At 39.9% G+C, this 18,014-nt stretch overlaps 1 protein-coding gene across 1 annotated transcript in view; it reads left to right on the top strand.

Moving 5' to 3' along the window:
- ARHGAP21 (Rho GTPase activating protein 21) overlaps window positions 1–18,014 on the top strand; it is a 128,411-nt gene that overhangs the window by 370 nt on the left and 110,027 nt on the right. The window lies entirely within an intron of this gene.

The following is an 18,014-nucleotide window of genomic DNA, read 5'->3' as shown; positions in this document are numbered from 1 at the left end:
TCCCTACAGTTCCCATTCTCCAGTATTTTTGGAGCTGGGCTGGTTAGGGGGTGCTTTGTACCTTTCATGTGTGTATCCAAGGTTTGCCCTGGAGGTGGAGAGGGCATCTGTCTGGAATGCTTGTTGCTCCTGGACCACCATCTCTCTCCGACACTGATGCTGTTGCTGTGGATATCTGCTTTGGGTAGAGAAACAAGTCTTTTCCCGTGGACAGTTTAGTTTAGGCACAGCCTCCAACTCCCTTAAAAATGTCTTGCCTTTCCTGTTCTTTTATTTATTCCCTTCCTTTCACTGCTCAAAAGTCCTGTGAGTGTCAGCCTGAGCTGTCAGGTGGGTGACTGCCTTCAGACCAACATCTTTGGAAGGGCTCAGAAGATTTTACACCAGGCTTTCTGAAGTTTTTTGAGCAAGCTGGAGAGAAATAGAAAATCCATTGATCTTTGGCACCCCTATGCCCTGTTGCCTCTCCTATCTTTTTTCCTCCTTATATTTGGAATTTAATTCTATAATGGCTCCTTGGTGTTTACTTTGTTATTGACGGTTTCTGTAATTTGCTTGCTAAACATACTGAATACTGTTTTCCTTTAGATTTTGCTTTTGAGCTGCCTATATTTTTAAGGAAAGGTTGAAGATTACTTTAGATAACCGTAACATCCCCCAATGAGCCGTCACTCTCATTGTTTATTTTGTGCTTGTGTTACATTTTAACTTCATGGTCATTGAAACGGGGTCTAGTTCTCAGTGTGTGATTTTTGGCATCTTAATAAAAATGAGTCAGAAGTTAAGTTTTTGTTCATAAAGCAGGCAGAGGAACTTGCTTCATGCAGCTTACTTCATACTGCATTAGAACGTTTATGCAGAAATCAGTGAGGTAGGTACAGTGTGCCGTTACTGTACAGTTTATTAGAACTATAGGTTTACAGTTAGAAACTTTTTTTTTGACACCTATAAACACCTGCTTGCAGGTAAAAACGTGATTAAGTATAACACCACAATTCTCTGATCATGGTGAACCATAATAACTCCTTTTGGAAGGCCTACCTACAACTTAGTGATTGCTTAATGTGTATTGTAGTTCCATAATGATAGGTACTGTGGTCTTAAAGCCTTATTTGTCATTGACTTGTGAATACCTTAATTAGCATGCTATTTGCATTGTATTTGCAAGAACTAATATTATTTGACTTTTTTTGAGGGGGTCATTTAAGGGATATCCCGGAAACCAAGAATTTATAATAGACACATCTTGTCCTTGGCTAGAAGGCAGTGTTTCCAGTTGCAAATTTGGCTTTTATTAACAATGACAATTATGTATTTTTTTTAAGGGCTGTGAAACTTGCTTTCATTTGGACCTTACTGCTGGCATAGCCATAGTATTTCTGGTTTGGGAGCCAAGAAAATACTGTATTGTCTGTATTTTGCTCATTTAGAGACTGTATACACTTCTCTAAATGAGCAAAATACAGACAATACAGTATTTTCTTGGCTCCCAAACCAGAAATACTATGGCTATTTTGGTAATAAACTGTGGTGTTGCTTGGCTTTTTAAAGAATAGGCAGATAGTTTGCTTAGATTCTATGTGGAAATAGAAATAAAGGGTCTGTATGCTGTCAGAAAACATTTTAAAATCTCAGGGTGAGGAGTGAGGGTAACTTGTATTTACTGGCTCTGTTTAGTTGTCTCTTATTGATGCTTCTGATGCACATTAAATCTTGGGAGTATTTATTAGTAATAAAAAGAGTTGCCACTGGAATACTTTGGGTATCAATTTTGGGTCGACAGGTATTTAAGTCTTTGAATACTGCACTTAATTTTTGTGCTTAATTTTATTAGAAGAATTACACTCTAGAGTAGCACTGACATTCTTTTTAAAATTTTAAAAACCAATAGCTAAAAAACTAACAAACAAAAAACCGATTGCTATGTTCCTAAATGTGTATTTGAGTAATAAATTTGTGTGTGCTTTTACCTACCTAAGAAACGGTAGTATATATCTTAATATTAATGGTATTAGCCAGAACTAACTTTGTAGCACAGAAGAAATCAATGTAGTGAATTAAAGGAGTCCCTGTTTTATGCCTTATCTAATTGGCTATTTCCACCTGCTGTGAATAAGGTCTATTGTTTTGATGAAAAACAATCAGAAATTTCTTGTTTATATTAAGTGTTAGAATCTAATTGTGTTGCTGTATGAATAAGTGTTCCCAAGACGATATTGGAAGGGACAAAAACATAACAAACAATCCTCTTCAAATAAAGAATTGTGACACTTTAGTAAAATATATTTTGACATTATACAGTAAGGATAGCATAGTTGTGTTCACACAAAATGATATACCTTTCACATCAAAATATGTATTTTTGAAAATTGGTTTCACTCACTGAGCCAGGTAAGTGTTTTTTGGGGGGGGCGTGTGTGTGTCTTGTGCACGGATGTGTACAGGCTGATCTGTGACACCTAGCCTTGTATAACTTTGCTCACAAAATCACTGTGTATAGACTCTGAATCCTCTGTGGTATTTTCACCCCTTTTCACATCATATAGTGTTTCTTCTTTATGGTTCGACTTGCTCTCTCTCTCTTTCTCTCTCTCTCTCTTTGTTTCTTTTTTCAAAGCTTTCTAGGCCACATTATTCTTCCCACTTCTAACATTTACTTCATTTTTAATCTCTAGTCCGCAGGGTTGTACACGTGTTCAGCACTTTCACTGTCTACTATTAGAACAAACCTATTTGCTCATATGCTAATTAACTTAGTTCATTTTATGTCTTGCTTCTTCCCCGAGGCTAAAATGATCCTGTGACTAAAACGTATTATAAGCTGATGAAAACTATTTGTTAGTTGATTTTGGAACAGTGTAAATAATAAAGGCATTTTCTGTGCGCGAATTCATTCACGTAAAAATTCATACTTCTGCTCTCCTTTCTGGAATACTGTACACTTTGCTTTTATCCCAGACTTCCTTGTTCCTTCTCAGGCTCTCTCTCCCTCCATCTGTCTCTCTTTCTCTCTCTCTCTTTAGGCTTCTTATTCCTCTGCTGCCTCTTGTTGGTTTTTACAGGAGCCACAGGCCTTTCCATTCCTCTACTCTTTTCTCACTCCCTAGGTTTCATTTTACACCCTCCCAGGGCTTTAATCTACATGCCCGTGATTCCTAATTTACAACTGTATCTCAGATTTTATGGCTGCTCTCTAGACCTAGATAGCCAATTGCCTATTTACCATACAGTTTTTTGTTTTTTTTTTGGGATAGTCTACAGGCTCTTCAAACTCAACAGATTCTCTGCCCTGACCACCAACCTGCCCTCTCCCTGACTTCCTTCTTTTAGTGAGTAGCACTGCTAGGTACCTATCTGTCCAAGTCAAAAACCAGGCTACAATCCTTGACCCCTCTCTCTCCTTCCTCCTGTCAAAGTCCTACATTCTGAATCCCACTGCCACTCCCTGAGTTCAGATTAGCTGCATCTCAGCGGTGAATCATGGACCAGGCTTCCTAACTAGCGTCCCAGGCTCCCAGCCTTGCCCCCTTCCAGCTCTCCGATCTGCCGTAACCAGAGCGCTCCTCCTGAAATAGAAAGCTGATCATTGCATTCCCTGGCCTAAAACAGTTTTCTGGCTTCCCATTGCCTTTGGAATAAGGCTCAAACTCCTGAGAGAAGTCTGAGAGGACTTCTGGCCCGCCCTTCTCCTATCGCATCTGTGACCTCTCTCTGTACTTCCTGTACTGTCAGTACCACCCCCCCAAGGGCATCACAATGTCTCTCTCATTACTTCAGGTCCTTATAAATCCTGTTTTCTCCCAGCCTTCCTTCCATTCTCCCCTCCTCCACTTCCACCCCTCCCTGGCTGATTTTTACTATCATTCTGGTCTTTTCTTCAACATCACTCAGGAAAGCTTTCCTTGACCTTCCAAGACTGGATTAATTGGCCCTGCTGCCTTCTCCTCAAACACCCTCCCTGTACTCTATCAGGAAGAGCACTTACTAGTTTATCTATATTCCCCTGGATTGCAAGTCCCATGAAAACAGGGACCATGTTTGTCTCTACAGTGAGTGGCACATAGTAGGTGCTCAATAAATACATGCCAAAATAGCCAATAAACATAGTGGGAAAGGCTTTAGTTTTCTATTAACCGTTCATTTATATCCCAGCACACTTGATGGTCCTCCTGCCTCCCTGTCCCCTCCTTCTCAGCCTTGGAAGTTTCCTCAGCCTCTTGACCTACTAAGTCTTCCTATACCTCAGGGCTCCATTTGACCCTCTTTTCTTCTCTCCAGACTCAGTTTCATGGTTTTAAATATCAGGTATAAACTGATCATTCACATATATGCATAGGTACACAACTATTTGTGTGCGTGTGTGTCTCTCCACCCTGACCTTTCCCTTGAATTCAGATGCCCACATTTGACCTGCCCACTCAGAACCTCCACTCGCGTGTGGAGAAGCCATGTCCCGAACCAAATTCCTCCTTCTCTACAGCCCCGCCCCCCCACCCGCCCAGCTTCCCCGTTTGCTCCTTCCTGTCTCCCTCATCTTAAGCCATAGCAATCCCACCATCCCAGGTGGAGTCTTGGGAGTGATCTTTGATCCCTCTTTTCCTCTCTTGTGCATCACCTGCAAATCTGGCCACCGGCCTCTCAGCTCAGCCCTTGCCAGCCTGCAGTCTGTCCCCACAGTCATCCCGGTGGACCCTTTAGAAGTCAGGTCCTGGCACTGCTTTGCTTCGGCTCCTCTACTGGCTTCTCCTCTCCTTCAGGATGAAAGGCTGAAGTTCTCGAGTGCCTGCAGGACCCCTGGACAGCCTCCCGTCTCCTCCCTGAGCTCACCTCCCGGGCGCTCCCCGCTTCTGCGGACACACGAGCCCAGCATGCCCCAGAGCCTTCCCGCTGTGTTCCATCTCCTTGGGACACTGTCCCCCAGGTGTCTGCAGGGCCCGCTTCCTTGCCTCCTCCGGATTTGCTTAGAAGTCACCTTCTGGGAGGATCTTCCCTCCCCTGCTCCCCAGGACACACCCTGCCCTCCTTCCTCACTTCATTTTTTCCCCTGTCACTTACTCTCCATCTGACGTGCTGCTCCATTTGATTTTGCTTATTGATTTGGACAGATGATGTACGTAAGTGTTGAGAGTACAGTTTGTTTTGTTCACCTGGTATTTCTTGTGTCTGGAAGGGAGTCTAGCACATGGTAGGGCCCTCAGATATTTTTTTCGAATGAATGAATGAAAGAAGGAAGGAAGGAAGACCTAAGGAAAATTTCCATTCCGAAATGTTCTAGAGTTTGCATCTAGGTAGTTTAGATTATATAACGACGTGTAGTGTGAATTGTAGGTTCTTCTTTAGACCTCCATTTCCATTGGGATGGCTGTTCACAGTTTTCTTTGCATCTTTCTTACCTTTTGGGAAGCTGGTAACCAAGTAACAGTAACCAAGGCAGTGTGTAGTACAAATGTATGAAATACTTTCTGCTAAGGTGGGATAATGGTAATGAACAGACTAGGGGAGGGGAATCAAACTGGTGGTGAAACTGTGGAAAGGTAATAGGGTCATCCCTCAGGATCCACAGGGCATTGGTTGCAGGAACTCCCACCCAATGGATGCCAGAATCCTCAGATGCTCAAGTCCCTTATATAAAATGGGGTAGTATTTGCATATACGCTTACACATCCTCCCTTATACTTTAAATCATCTCTTGATTACTTATAACACCTGATACAATGTAAGTGGTATGTAAATAGTTGCTAGTGTGCAGCAAATTCAAGTTTTGCTTTTTGGAACTTTCTGGAAAAATTTTTTCCAAATATTTTTGATCCTTCATTGGTTGAATGCACAGGTGCAGTACCTTTAGATACAGTGGGCCAACTGTATGTCTGATGTTTTCTTTCTTAAAACAATTGTCCAGTATAGGAATCTTCCTTACATTTTTAATTTTTTTTAATGTCATGAATATTTCACTGTAAGTTAAAAAATGATCACAACATTGACTATGGCAAAATGTTAACAGTTGTTAATTCTGGATGGGGAGAATACCAGAATTATATTATTTTTGTATTTTCTCTTTTTTTGTTTAATTCCAAAGTTACAATAAAAAGACAGCATTTACAGGTTTAAAAAATAGGTAATATGTTACCAGTCTTGTGAAAAAATCAGGTTTCTAGCGAACCTACCTATGCTGCTTAAAATAATACTTAGGCACTTTTTGAAAAGGATACACGTTACTCAAAACAATACTTAAACAGTTTTTAAAAGACATGTTTTCTTCAGTGGAGGATTCATTGCAGGCTAATGATAGTACAGTATAACATAACACTGTTATTTAATTTGAAACGTGTGTTCCTTCATATACCTGAATCTAAATGACAGAATACCATTGTATGTCAAAAGCTTTACCCTGCAAATTAGGGTTAAAAGTATAGCCTGTTGGAATGAAGAGCAGCGGCAGTAGAACTCTGGATTTGGAGCTATTGAGTGGAACCCGTCTCAAGATAAGAGCCATCAACAAAATGAGTACCCAGGTCTAAGAAGAGTTCTCCACACATTGTTAGTGTTTTGTAGCATTCATTTCTTCCAAGTGAAACATTTTATGAAGTCCTTGTGCCTTGCTTACAGACTCTCTAATCCCTTCCTCATTTCTTTACTTATTACCAGATCACATAATCTGGTACAAACCTGATACTCAGTTTCTTTTGTTCTGTGCTTTGTGAAGGGACCCATCATCTTATTATATTTAACATGATGATTTAAGTATGGGCAGTGCTGGATGTAGATGCACAGATGCTGTTATCGAATGCAGCTATTTTCTATTACAGAAAGACCATATGGTAGGCACTTGTTTTTCTTTCTGGTTGATGTGATTAGATTAGTAAAATGAAAGGTTATTGGACTTAGATTGTCCTAGTATTTATTTAATTTTAATTGACCATAAGGAATTAAGTATGTTAAAAATATTACAAGCTGTCGATATATTCTGTTGTTTTGAAGTAGGAAGATGTCTTCACTCAAAAGCTCAGTTTTGGATTGCTTCTACCAAAACAGTTTTTTAGTTTAAGTTGTTGTATTTTTTCAAAAACGGAGTATTGTGCAGGTAGTTTATTTCACAACAAAATCTGGAAGATGGCCTTTTGTGCCTCGAAGATAATCTGAAGACAAATGGATATACTGTACTATAGGCTTAAGAAACTTAGTGTGATGGAAATTGTTTTTTTATAAGTCCTGTATTTTCTAGTTATTTATTAATATGGAAGAAATTCCATCATGTAGATTTGTGAATAAGAGAATAGATTTAAAACCCAAATTTGATATTTCTGAAATATTCATCTATTTTAGGGAAATTTTTAGGCAGACCAGAAAAACTGTTATTATCAACAAATGGCGAGTTAAAGAATTTATTTATTTTTCCTTAGACCAGCTCCTGTTGAACCTTCCTTCTGTTGGATACTGGGTGTGTTCTTGATTCAGACTTGGTTACTTATTGCCTTTTCCCCTTGCTGCTTATCTCTGTTCTGAATAGACACCGGGCATAGTTATGAGCAGTAGTCTGTTTATAATCCCACAAGTTCTTTTTCCTTCTTATAACCTAATGAAGACGTAGCCTCTCGACTTGAACTGTGGTTCACTGCATTCATCTTTAATAGATCTTGACAAGACTTATTTTCTTGAGAACCTTTTGATTTTTCTCCCTCCTTAGAATGGAGAATATCCTTAAATATCAGAAGCTAGAAAGCTGGATTTATGATTACATTTCTTCTGGATATGTCTTAGCTACTGTGATCTTGGGGATTAACAGGCATCTTTTTTTTTTTTTCTTAACCTTAATATATCTAGATATCTTTAATCCCCAATATTTTCCTAATAAACACAGATTCTGTATTTAAGAGAATTTGTGTCAGCTAGATCAGTGAGACCTACTTTCTCCTTTGGGTTCGACATATTGGCTTCTGGAAACATTACATACCTAGTGAATGTGAGGGGGAGGAAGTACTCTGGGCACCCAGTTTAAATCAGATCTTTATTATAATGCTTTTAGGAAACTAAAAACATTTCAGTTTACTTATTTTTCATTTAATACTATTTTATAGACACCATTCTCTGCTCATAAGGGAGATATATATATGTGTGTATATATACACACACATATATATGTATATATATGTACACATAATATATATACACACACACACATATATATGTCAATTTTATAAACGGAGGAAAAGAAACTCTTAAAAAGCACTATGCAAAGGTATCTTCAGGGATTGTAATATGGAAGAGAGATTAGATTTATTTTGTGTGGCTGTAAAAGGCAGAACTAGGATCAGCAGATAGACAGATGGGCCAATTTCCAGAATTCAGAAGAAAATTTTTTGTTAAATTAGAAGTTAATCGGAATAGAATGTGTTCTTTGCACAGGTGGGATGACCTTCAGTTAGGGGACTCCAGAGAGGATTCCTGCTTTGGTAGGAATTTATTATTTTATTTTATTTTATTTTTTAAATTAATTAATTAATTTTTGGCTGTGTTGGGTCTTCGTTGCTGCACGCAGGCATTCTCTAGTTGTGGCGAGCGGGGGCTACTCTTCGTTGCAGTGCGCGGGCTCCTCATTGCGGTGGCCTCTCTTGTTGCAGAGCACAGGCTCTAGGCGCATGGGCTCAGTAGTTGCGGCTTGCGGGCTCTAGAGCGCAGGCTCAGTAGTTGTGGCACATGGGCTTAGTTGCTCTGCGGCATGTGGGATCTTCCCGGACCAGGGCTCAAAACTGTGTCCCCTGCATTGGCAGGTGGATTCTTAATCACTGTGCGACCAGGGAAGCCCTGGTAGAAATTTAAACCGGGCATTTCTGGACAATCATTAAGAATCACTTGGACAGCCTTTCAAACTACAGATTCGTGTCCCCACCATTAAGTTAACCAATCAGAATCCTTGGGGATGAGACCCCAAAACCTTAGCTTTTAAAAAAGTCCCCTGGTGATCTTCTGAATTTGAGAACAGCAGAATAAAATGATATTCAAGGTCTAGGTTCTTATGGCAGCCTGGTTTTAGAATTATTCTGACCAAATTGAAATCAATGTAGAGAAAAAGCAAAAATATGGGGAAAAAATTTAAATGACTGTAAATCAGTGAAATTTTCAAGCTTAAAATTATAATTATTTTCTTCTAATTGTAATTAAATGTGTTTCTTTTTTTAAAATTAATTAATTAATTAATTTTTGGCTGCATTGGGTCTTCTTTGCTGCCCTCGGGCTTTCTCTGTTGCGACGAGCAGAGGCTACTCTTTGTTGTGGTGCGTGGGCTTCTCATTGCGGTGGCCTCTCTTGTTGTGGATCACAGGCTTGAGGTGTGCGGCTTCAGTAGTTGTGGCACGCGGGCTTCAGTAGTTGTGGCACACGAGCTTAGTTGCTCCGTGGCATGTGGGATCTTCCCGGACCAGGGCTTGAACCCGTGTCCCCTGCATTGGCAGGCGGATTCTTAACCACTGTGCCACCAGGGAGGTCCCTCTACATGTCATTAATATAACAAGATAATATTCTTTTCAAATAAAGTAAATGTTATGCCGAAAGAGCACTTTAAAATTCTATAGTAATAGGTGTTACACTTTTTTGTATGTATGTTATACTTTAATCAAAAGTTACATATTTTAAAGTGATAGAACTCTGACTTTGGTTATATCAAAGCTATTGTTACTTTTTAGATTTATTATAAAAGTAATTTGTTTCATGTCATTTCTAGAAGGACATATTTTCTTTAAGCAAATAACTGTTAGGATGATTTCTTTTGCATCTTGTAATCATTTGTTCATACCAACTCTTTTATCAAGTGAAAGAAAAAGATATATTCTATCTTTACCTAAGTATACATTGTGAAGGGTTTCAAAAATCATTCTAACATAAATAATAATAAACTAATCATTAACAAAATAATTTCACTTTACACACCCTTCTTCATTTAACAGCAACAGCTACTCTATCTGTTCAGTGAATCCATCTTGTCTTTTAATGTCACTGATGGTGAGATGCATTGGATACTGTGCTGCAAAGACAATGTAAACTAATTACAGTGTCCAACTGCCAATTCTGCAAAAGAAGCAGGGTTTCTTAAAGTGATGTTGCAGAAGGAGCAAAGTCACTGACAAAGAGCTGAGTGAGACCAGTGAACAGATGCAGAAAGCATCATCAAAGTTGATAGGTGTCTCAAAAGGGAATGATTTGAATTCTAGGGTTTAAGAGAAGCTTTTGAGAAAACTGATGTCCTTGAGGGCAATTGCAAGTATGGGGAAGTGACATTTTCTTCTAGGAAGTGATGTTTAGTTTGGACCCCATGCTTTAAGCTGTTTGCCAAGAGACCTTAAAAAGTGGGTGTGAATCTAGAAGGAATAGCAGCAGTGAACAGATTTAGATTTCTCTTGTGTTTTCTTTTTCTTAGTAGAGACAGTGCGGCTGAGAGTGAGTAGAAAATCCTAGCTTCTGTAATTGACTTAGAAATAAAGCTGTTAAGACAGAGGTCAAGGAGTAGTGTCTTGAAAGGCACTGCTGTTGTAATAGTTCTTAGATGCAAAGATACTTCAGAGTTTGAGTATTTTAGATGCCTTCATTTCTTTTTTTCTTTTTTTAAATTAATTAATTAATTATTGGCTGTGTTGGGTCTTCGTTGCTGTGCGAGGGCTTTCTCTAGTTGTGGCAAGCGGGGGCCACTCTTCATCGCAGTGTGTGGGCCTCTCGCTGTCGCGGCCTCTTCCATCGCGGAGCGCAGGCTCCAGACGCGCAGGCTTAGTAGTTGTGGCTCACGGGCTTAGTTGCTCCGTGGCACGTGGCATCTTCCCAGACCAGGGCACGAACCCGTGTCCCCTGCATTGGCAGGCAGATTCTTGACCACTGCGCCACCAGGGAAACCCCATTTCTTTTTTTTAAAATTTCTATATTGAGGTACAACGGACATGTAAAAAGCTGTATATATTTAAAATATACAACTCAGTGAATTTGTGGATAAGTATACACCCATGAAACTATCTTCACCATCAAGGCCATAAACAGATTCATTACCTCCCCAAATTTCCTCCCACCCTCTTTATTATTATTGTTGTTGTTATTATTATTGTAACATATATAAAACCTACTTAACATAATCTGCCCCCTTAGCAAATTTTGTGTATACTATATAGTATTGTTAGCTACAGGCACTGTGCTGTAGTGTAAATTTCCAGAATTTATTTATCTTGCACAACTGAAACTTTGTACCCTTTGACCATCACCTCTCCATTTCCCCCATTTCCCAACCCCTGGCAATGTACTCTCTGCTTCTATGAGTTTAACTATTTTAGATTCCACATATAAGTGAGATCATACAGTATTTGTCTTTCTGTATCTGGCTTATTTCACTTAGCATAATGCCCTCAAGATCCATCCATGTTGTTGCAAATGGTGGGATTTTCTTCTTCTTTTTTTTAAGGCTGAATAATGTTCTCTTCAAGATCCTGATTTGAATTCCTTTGGATAAGCACCCAAAAGTGGGATATCAGGATCGTATGATAGTTTTTGAGGAACCTCCATATAATGGCTGCACCAGTTTACATTCCCACCCACAGTGTGTACAGGGGGTTTCCTTTCTCCACACCCTCACTAACGCTTGTTATCTTTTGTATTAACAGTAGCCATTCTAAGACGGTGAGGCAATCTCTTTGTGGTTTTGGTTTGCATTTTTCTGTTGATTAGTGAGGTTGAGCACCTTTTCATATACCTATTGACCATTCGTAAGTCTTTGTAGAAATGCCTGTTCCCGTCTTTTGCCCATTTTTAAATTGGGTTATTTGTTTGTTTGTTTGTTTAGCTGTGTTGATTTCTGACTCTCACTAGTCTTTGCTGCCTAAAAGCACGATGATGCCTTAGCAAAATGGGCAATTGATTAAAAATCATCTTAGTAGGAACAGTTACACTGTAGACTTAGTGGGAGAGACTAGGTACCACTGACATCTTTCTTGGGGGTGTATGAGCCACACTACAATCCCTACCTTAGGATATTGACAGAGCTTCATAGTTTATGGCTACTAGAACTGCATCTGCTCTAGACCAAGGGCGAATGCAAATTCTCTTCAGTTTAGGAGAGGACCTTGGAAGAAGAGTCACTTTTCCCTGTTTCATCCTTGGATACTGCTGCCGTTCTTGGCTGTCTTTTTATTTGACCACCATAATCTTTTTATCTAACTCTCTTTCAAATAAGTTACTGAAACATTGTTTTTGGATCAAGTGGGATCTCTAGGAAAAAGGCAGATATATAAAGTCTAAAATATACATATATTCAGGAAGCATAAGGATACCCCAAAACGCATGGCTTAGAAAGTGAATACTGCTTGATTTCTACAAACTACGGTGAAGTGTTTAGCATATATTTGACAGGAAAAAAGTATGTCTTTTCCAGTTGGCTTTGAATTGACAGCAGACAAGACAGGGATCTTTTGGTAGTCTATGAAAAGGATTTTGAACCTCAGAAATCAGTCTGTAGGATTAATGAAGAGGGAAGACATAAAATGCCCATATCAGGAGTAAAAGAGGGGGCACCATTCAGAGCCTACAGACATTAACAGGATAAAAAGGGAATATCTGGGGCTTTCCTGGTGGCGCAGTGATTGAAAGTCCGCCTGCCAATGCACGGGACGCGGGTTCCGGGAAGATCCCACATGTCGCGGAGCGGCTGGGCCCGTGAGCCGTGGCCCCTGAGCCTGCGCGTCCGGAGCCTGTGCTCCGCGACGGGAGAGGCCACAACAGTGAGAGGCCCGCGTACCGCAAAAAAAAAAAAAAGGGAATATCTGAATAACTATATGCCAGTAAATTTGACAACTTAGGCCAAATGGGCAAATTCTGCGTAAGGATTCTAATACCAATTCAGAGTTGTTTGTGCATATGTTAGGTAGGGGCGGTCGTGGGGTTTTCCTCACCAGGCAGTTCTCCGATACCAGCTAGGTGTCCTACAGTTCAACTTAATTCTGATGCTGTCTACCCGAATATAGAGTCAGATCCCACAGGTTAAGGGCTCAGTCCCACAAGACTGCCCTCCCCCCCGCCCCTGCCCCCTACCACCTGCAACTTCAGCGGTCCAGTTGCAAGTTTAGGTTGTCACCTGAGCTTCTAACCTACTGACTGTAGATTGGAGGTTCCAACGACCCCTTCCTTGGGTTCAACTAATTTGCTAGAGTGGTTCACAGAACTCAGAGAAACATTACTTAACTAGATCACGGGTTTCATAATAAAGAGTATAACACAGGAACAGCCGGATAGGAGGGATGCGCAGGGGCAGGGTGTGGGGAAAAGGTGTGGAGCTTCCACGGCCTCTCCAGGTGCTCCACTCTTCCCAAATCCCCATGTGTTCACCAACCTGGAAGCTTTTCGAACCTCATCCTTTCCAGTTTTTATGAAGGCTTCATTACATCAGCATGATTGATTAAATCATTGGCCATTGGAGGTGGAATCAACCTCCAGCCCCTCTCCCCTCCCCTGAGGTTGGGATGGGATTCAGTGTTCTGACCCTCTCATCATTTGGTTGGTTGGTTCTCCTGGCAATCAGCCCCTGTCCTCAGGTGTGTTCCTGATGTCACCTCATTATCATAACAAAAGACACCACTCGTTGCTCTCCTCACTTAGGAAATTCCAAGGGTTTTAGGGGACCTGTGCCAGAAATGGGGATGAAGCCCAAATATGTATTTCTTGTTATAAATCACACTATCACACCTTGAAAGATACAAATTACCAAAACTGCCACAAGGAGAGGTGTAAAAAAAAAATCTGGGGCTTCCCTGGTGGCGCAGTGGTTAAGAGTCCGCCTGCCGATGCAGGGGACACGGGTTCGTGTCCCGGTCCGGGAAGATCCCACATGCCGCGGAGCGGCTGGGCCCGTGAGCCATGGCCGCTGAGACTGCGCGTCCGGAACCTGTGCTCCGAGCGCAACAGGAGAGGCCACAACAGTGAGATGCCCACGTACCGCAAAACAAAAACAAAAAGCAAAAAAACCCTGCCGTATGTGTTAAAGAAATTGAATTTAGAATTGAAAACCTCCCCACCAAGAAGACTTCAGATCCAGATGGCTACACTGACATATTCTATCACATGCTTAAGGAAGAAATCATACCAGTTCTATACAAGCTCAGAAAATAGAGGTGGAGGGAACACTTCCCATCTTCTTTTTATGATGCCAGCGTAAGCCTAGTAACAACCAGGCAAAACCAGTATAAGAACAGGAATTCAGACCAATAACCCTCATGGTTGTAGATGTAAAAATGCTTAACAGAACGTCAACAAATCAAATCTAGAAATATATGAAAAAGATAATACATCATGATTAAGTTGGAGTTATCCCAGGAATGAAAGATTAGTTTATCATTTTAACATATCAACAACATATTAACCATTTAATATATTAATGGAATAAAGGAGAAAATTTGAATGATCATCTCAATAGATGCAGAAAAGCATTTGATAAACTTTATAACGTTCATCATAAAGACTCTCAGAAAAGTGGGAATATAAGGAAACAACCCAGTTTGATCAAGGGGACCTATGAAAAAGCCTACAGCTCTCAGGCTTGGTGAAACACTGAGCACTTCACTACTAAGAGCAGGAACAGGGTAAGGGTGTCTGCTCTCACCACTCTATTCAGCCTCATAGTGGAGGCCCTAACAAGTGTGGTAAGTCAAGAAAAGAAATAAAAGGAGGAAGGAAAAAGAGAAGGAAGGGCTTCCCTGGTGGTGCAGCGGTTGAGAGTCTGCCTGCCAATGCAGGGGAGATGGGTTCGAGCCCTGGTCCGGGAAGATCCCACATGCCGTGGAGCAGCTAAGCCCGTGCACCACAGCTACTGAGCCTGCGCTCTAGATCCCGCGAGCTACAACTACTGAGCCCACGTGCCACAACTACTGAAGCCCACGTGCCTAGAGCCCGTGCTCTGCAACAAGAGAAGCCAGCGTGATGAGAAGCCCGTGCACCACAACGAAGAGTTGCCCCCGCCCGCTGTAACTAGAGAAAGCCTGCACTCAGCAACAAAAACCCAGTGCAGCCAAAAATAAATAAATTAAATAAATAAATTAAAAAAAATAAAAAATAAAATAAAATTACCTAAAAAAAAAAAGAAAAAGAGAAGGAAGAAATAAAACTCTTTATTTGCAGACAACATGATTGTGCACACAGAAAATTGTAAGGAATCTACCAAGAAAACATCCTAGAACTAATAAGTAAATTTTGCAAGGTTGTGGGTTAGAAGACTACAGACGAGAATACAAGGTTAATATACAAAATCAGTGTATTTCTGTATACTAACAACAAACAGTTGGGAAATGAAATAGAAAATCATAGCATTATGATTTTAATATTTTAAAGACAACCTGAATAAATTGAGAGGAATGCTGTATTTATGGATTGGAAGACTCAATATTATTAAGATGGGACTTCACCACAAGTTGCTGTGTGAATCCAGTTTGATCCCATTTAAAATTCTAGCAGTTAAAAAAAACTTTTTTTGTTAGAAATAGACAAACTGCTTCTAAAATTTATATGGAAATGCAAAAGACAAAGAGTAGCCAAAACAATAATGAAAAAGAACAAAGTTTGGAGGACTTACAGTACTATTTTATAATACTGACTCAAAGTGACAAAAATCAAGACAGAATAGAATGGTGTAATGATAGATATATAGAACAATGAAAGAATGGAGAGTTTGGAGACCCATATCTATATGATCATTTGAATTCAGTGGGATGAGTTCAAGTGGTGCAGGAACGAAAATGAACCGCCATCTTTACATCACACGGAAAAGTTAACCCCCAATAGATCACTGATATAAATGTAAATGCTAAGACAATAAAACTTCTAGCCAAGAACAAAATATACACGGCTTTGAGGGGTAAACAAATATTTCTGAGACGGGACACAAAAATCACTAACCGGAGAAGGAAAAAGAATTATGTCGGACTTTATCCAAATTAAAAACTTCTGGTCTTTGTAAAATACCATTAAGAAAATGAAAAGTTAAACCACAGATGGTGAGAAAATATTTGCAAAATATTTATCTGATCAAGGACTTGCTTCCAGAATATATTATAAAGAAGCCTTCAAACTCAATAAGACAACCTAACTTTAAATATGGGCAGAAGTGAACTCCATAAAAGAAGATATATGAATTACATATAAGCACATGAAAAGATATTCACTAGCACCAATCATCAGGGAAAAAATGCAAATTAAAACTATCAATACAATGAGCTACCACTATGCTCCCATTGGAATGGCTAAAATTAAGAAGATAAAAAATACCAAGGGTTGTTGAATATGTGGCACAAATGACCTTTTACTCACATATTGCTGATAGGGATGTAAAATGACACAGTCACTTAAGAAAACATATTGGCGGTTTTCAGAAAGTTAAGCATACGTTTATCGTGTGACCCACTCCTAGGTATTTACCCAAAGGACATGAAAACAGTGTCCACAAAAAGACTTGTATGTGAATGTTCATAACAGCTCTATTCATAATATCCCCAAATTTGAAACAGCCCAAATACCCATTAAGAGATGAATGGAAAACAAATTATGGTATGTCCATGTAATGGAATACTACTCACATTTAAAAATAATGAATTATCGATGTACTCAACAACATGAATGAATCTCAGAACGTTGAGGAAAAGAATCCAGACTTGGCAGAGTACGTAATGTATGATAATACTTTTTTAAAATTCCAGAACTGAGTAAACTAACCTATAGTGATAGAGAGCACATCAGTGGTTGCCTGGGCCTGGGCAGGGCTTTGATCGATCGCAAAGAAGCATCAAGGGACTTGGGGTGATAGAAATGTTCTGTACCTTGATTGTGTGGTGGTGATTTTATGGATGTATACATTGGTTAGAATTCATTGAACTGTTCATTCTGTTCTATTTTGCTGCCTCATTTGCATCCATTCATTTATTCAACAAAAAGTTATTGAAGGTTTATGACTATGCCAGGAAGTTCCTAGGGGAACTTTTAATTTTTCTTTGGCCTTGCTGCGTGGCTTGTGGGATTTTAGTTCCCCGACCAGGGATCGAACCCAGGCCCTCCGCAGTGGAAGTGTGGAGTCCTAATCACTGGACCGCCAGGGAGTTCACCCTAGGGGAACAGAGAGAAAAAAACAGTAGCCTCTGCCCTTATGGAGCTCACTGTTAAGGGGGAAGAGACAGATTAGAAAGCTTTAGTTAGGGTATTGTGCGGCAACTAAGGATACACGTGTGGCCATGTGAGCATGAGACAGGAGGGTCTAACAGCCTGGAAGAGGAGAGGGAAGATGGTGGCCCTTGAGTGGAGTCTTAAAGGACATGTAGAAATTTCTGAAGCAGGTGGTGGCAGAATGTTGCAGGCAGAGAGAACAGTATGGCAAAGACAAAGTGTGAGAGAATGATTAAGGAGGAAATCCACCAAAAAATTAAGGAAGAATAAGTCATATTAAAATAAACACTTGATAGTCTGTACATCAATTTCCATATAAGACTTTTCTCTGCCATTGCCTCTGAGTAAGGAGTATATATAGTATGAGTAAAACAGACAGCTTGGAGTCCGGAACTTATTTTTGCTGCTTTTCTTTCTGGTTCAAACTGTTTTTGATAGATTAAAGTTCTACATAGGGGACCTCTAGTATATTTTGTGACAAGAATCTGATTTTTTTTAAAAGCTAGATCTAGCTAGCTGTAAGCGAGTAATTTTTTACAAAGTCAACCTGTATAATCTGTTAATTCTCACAGGCAAATTGGCCTGAGGACCCTGAGAAACAGTGATAGTATTTTTATTAAGCTTTCCTTTTTATTTAAAAAATTTTTAAATTTATTTTTAAAGTTTTATTATTTATTTTTGGCTGCATTAGGTCTTTGTTGCTGCGCACGGGCTTTCTCTAGTTGTGGCGAGCAGGGGCTACTCTTCATTGCGGTGTGTGGGCGTCTCATTGCGGTGGCTTCTCTTGTTAGATTAACTACATATATTTCAATTTGGCTGCCAAGGTGGTCTCAGACTCCTCGTAGGGA

This window comes from Lipotes vexillifer, unplaced genomic scaffold (genome assembly GCF_000442215.2).
Source record: "Lipotes vexillifer unplaced genomic scaffold, Lipotes_vexillifer_v1.1 scaffold738, whole genome shotgun sequence".
Classification (NCBI taxonomy): domain Eukaryota; kingdom Metazoa; phylum Chordata; class Mammalia; order Artiodactyla; family Lipotidae; genus Lipotes; species Lipotes vexillifer.
Note: the sequence above shows the minus strand (reverse complement) of the source record. Positions and strands in the feature narration are given on the sequence as shown.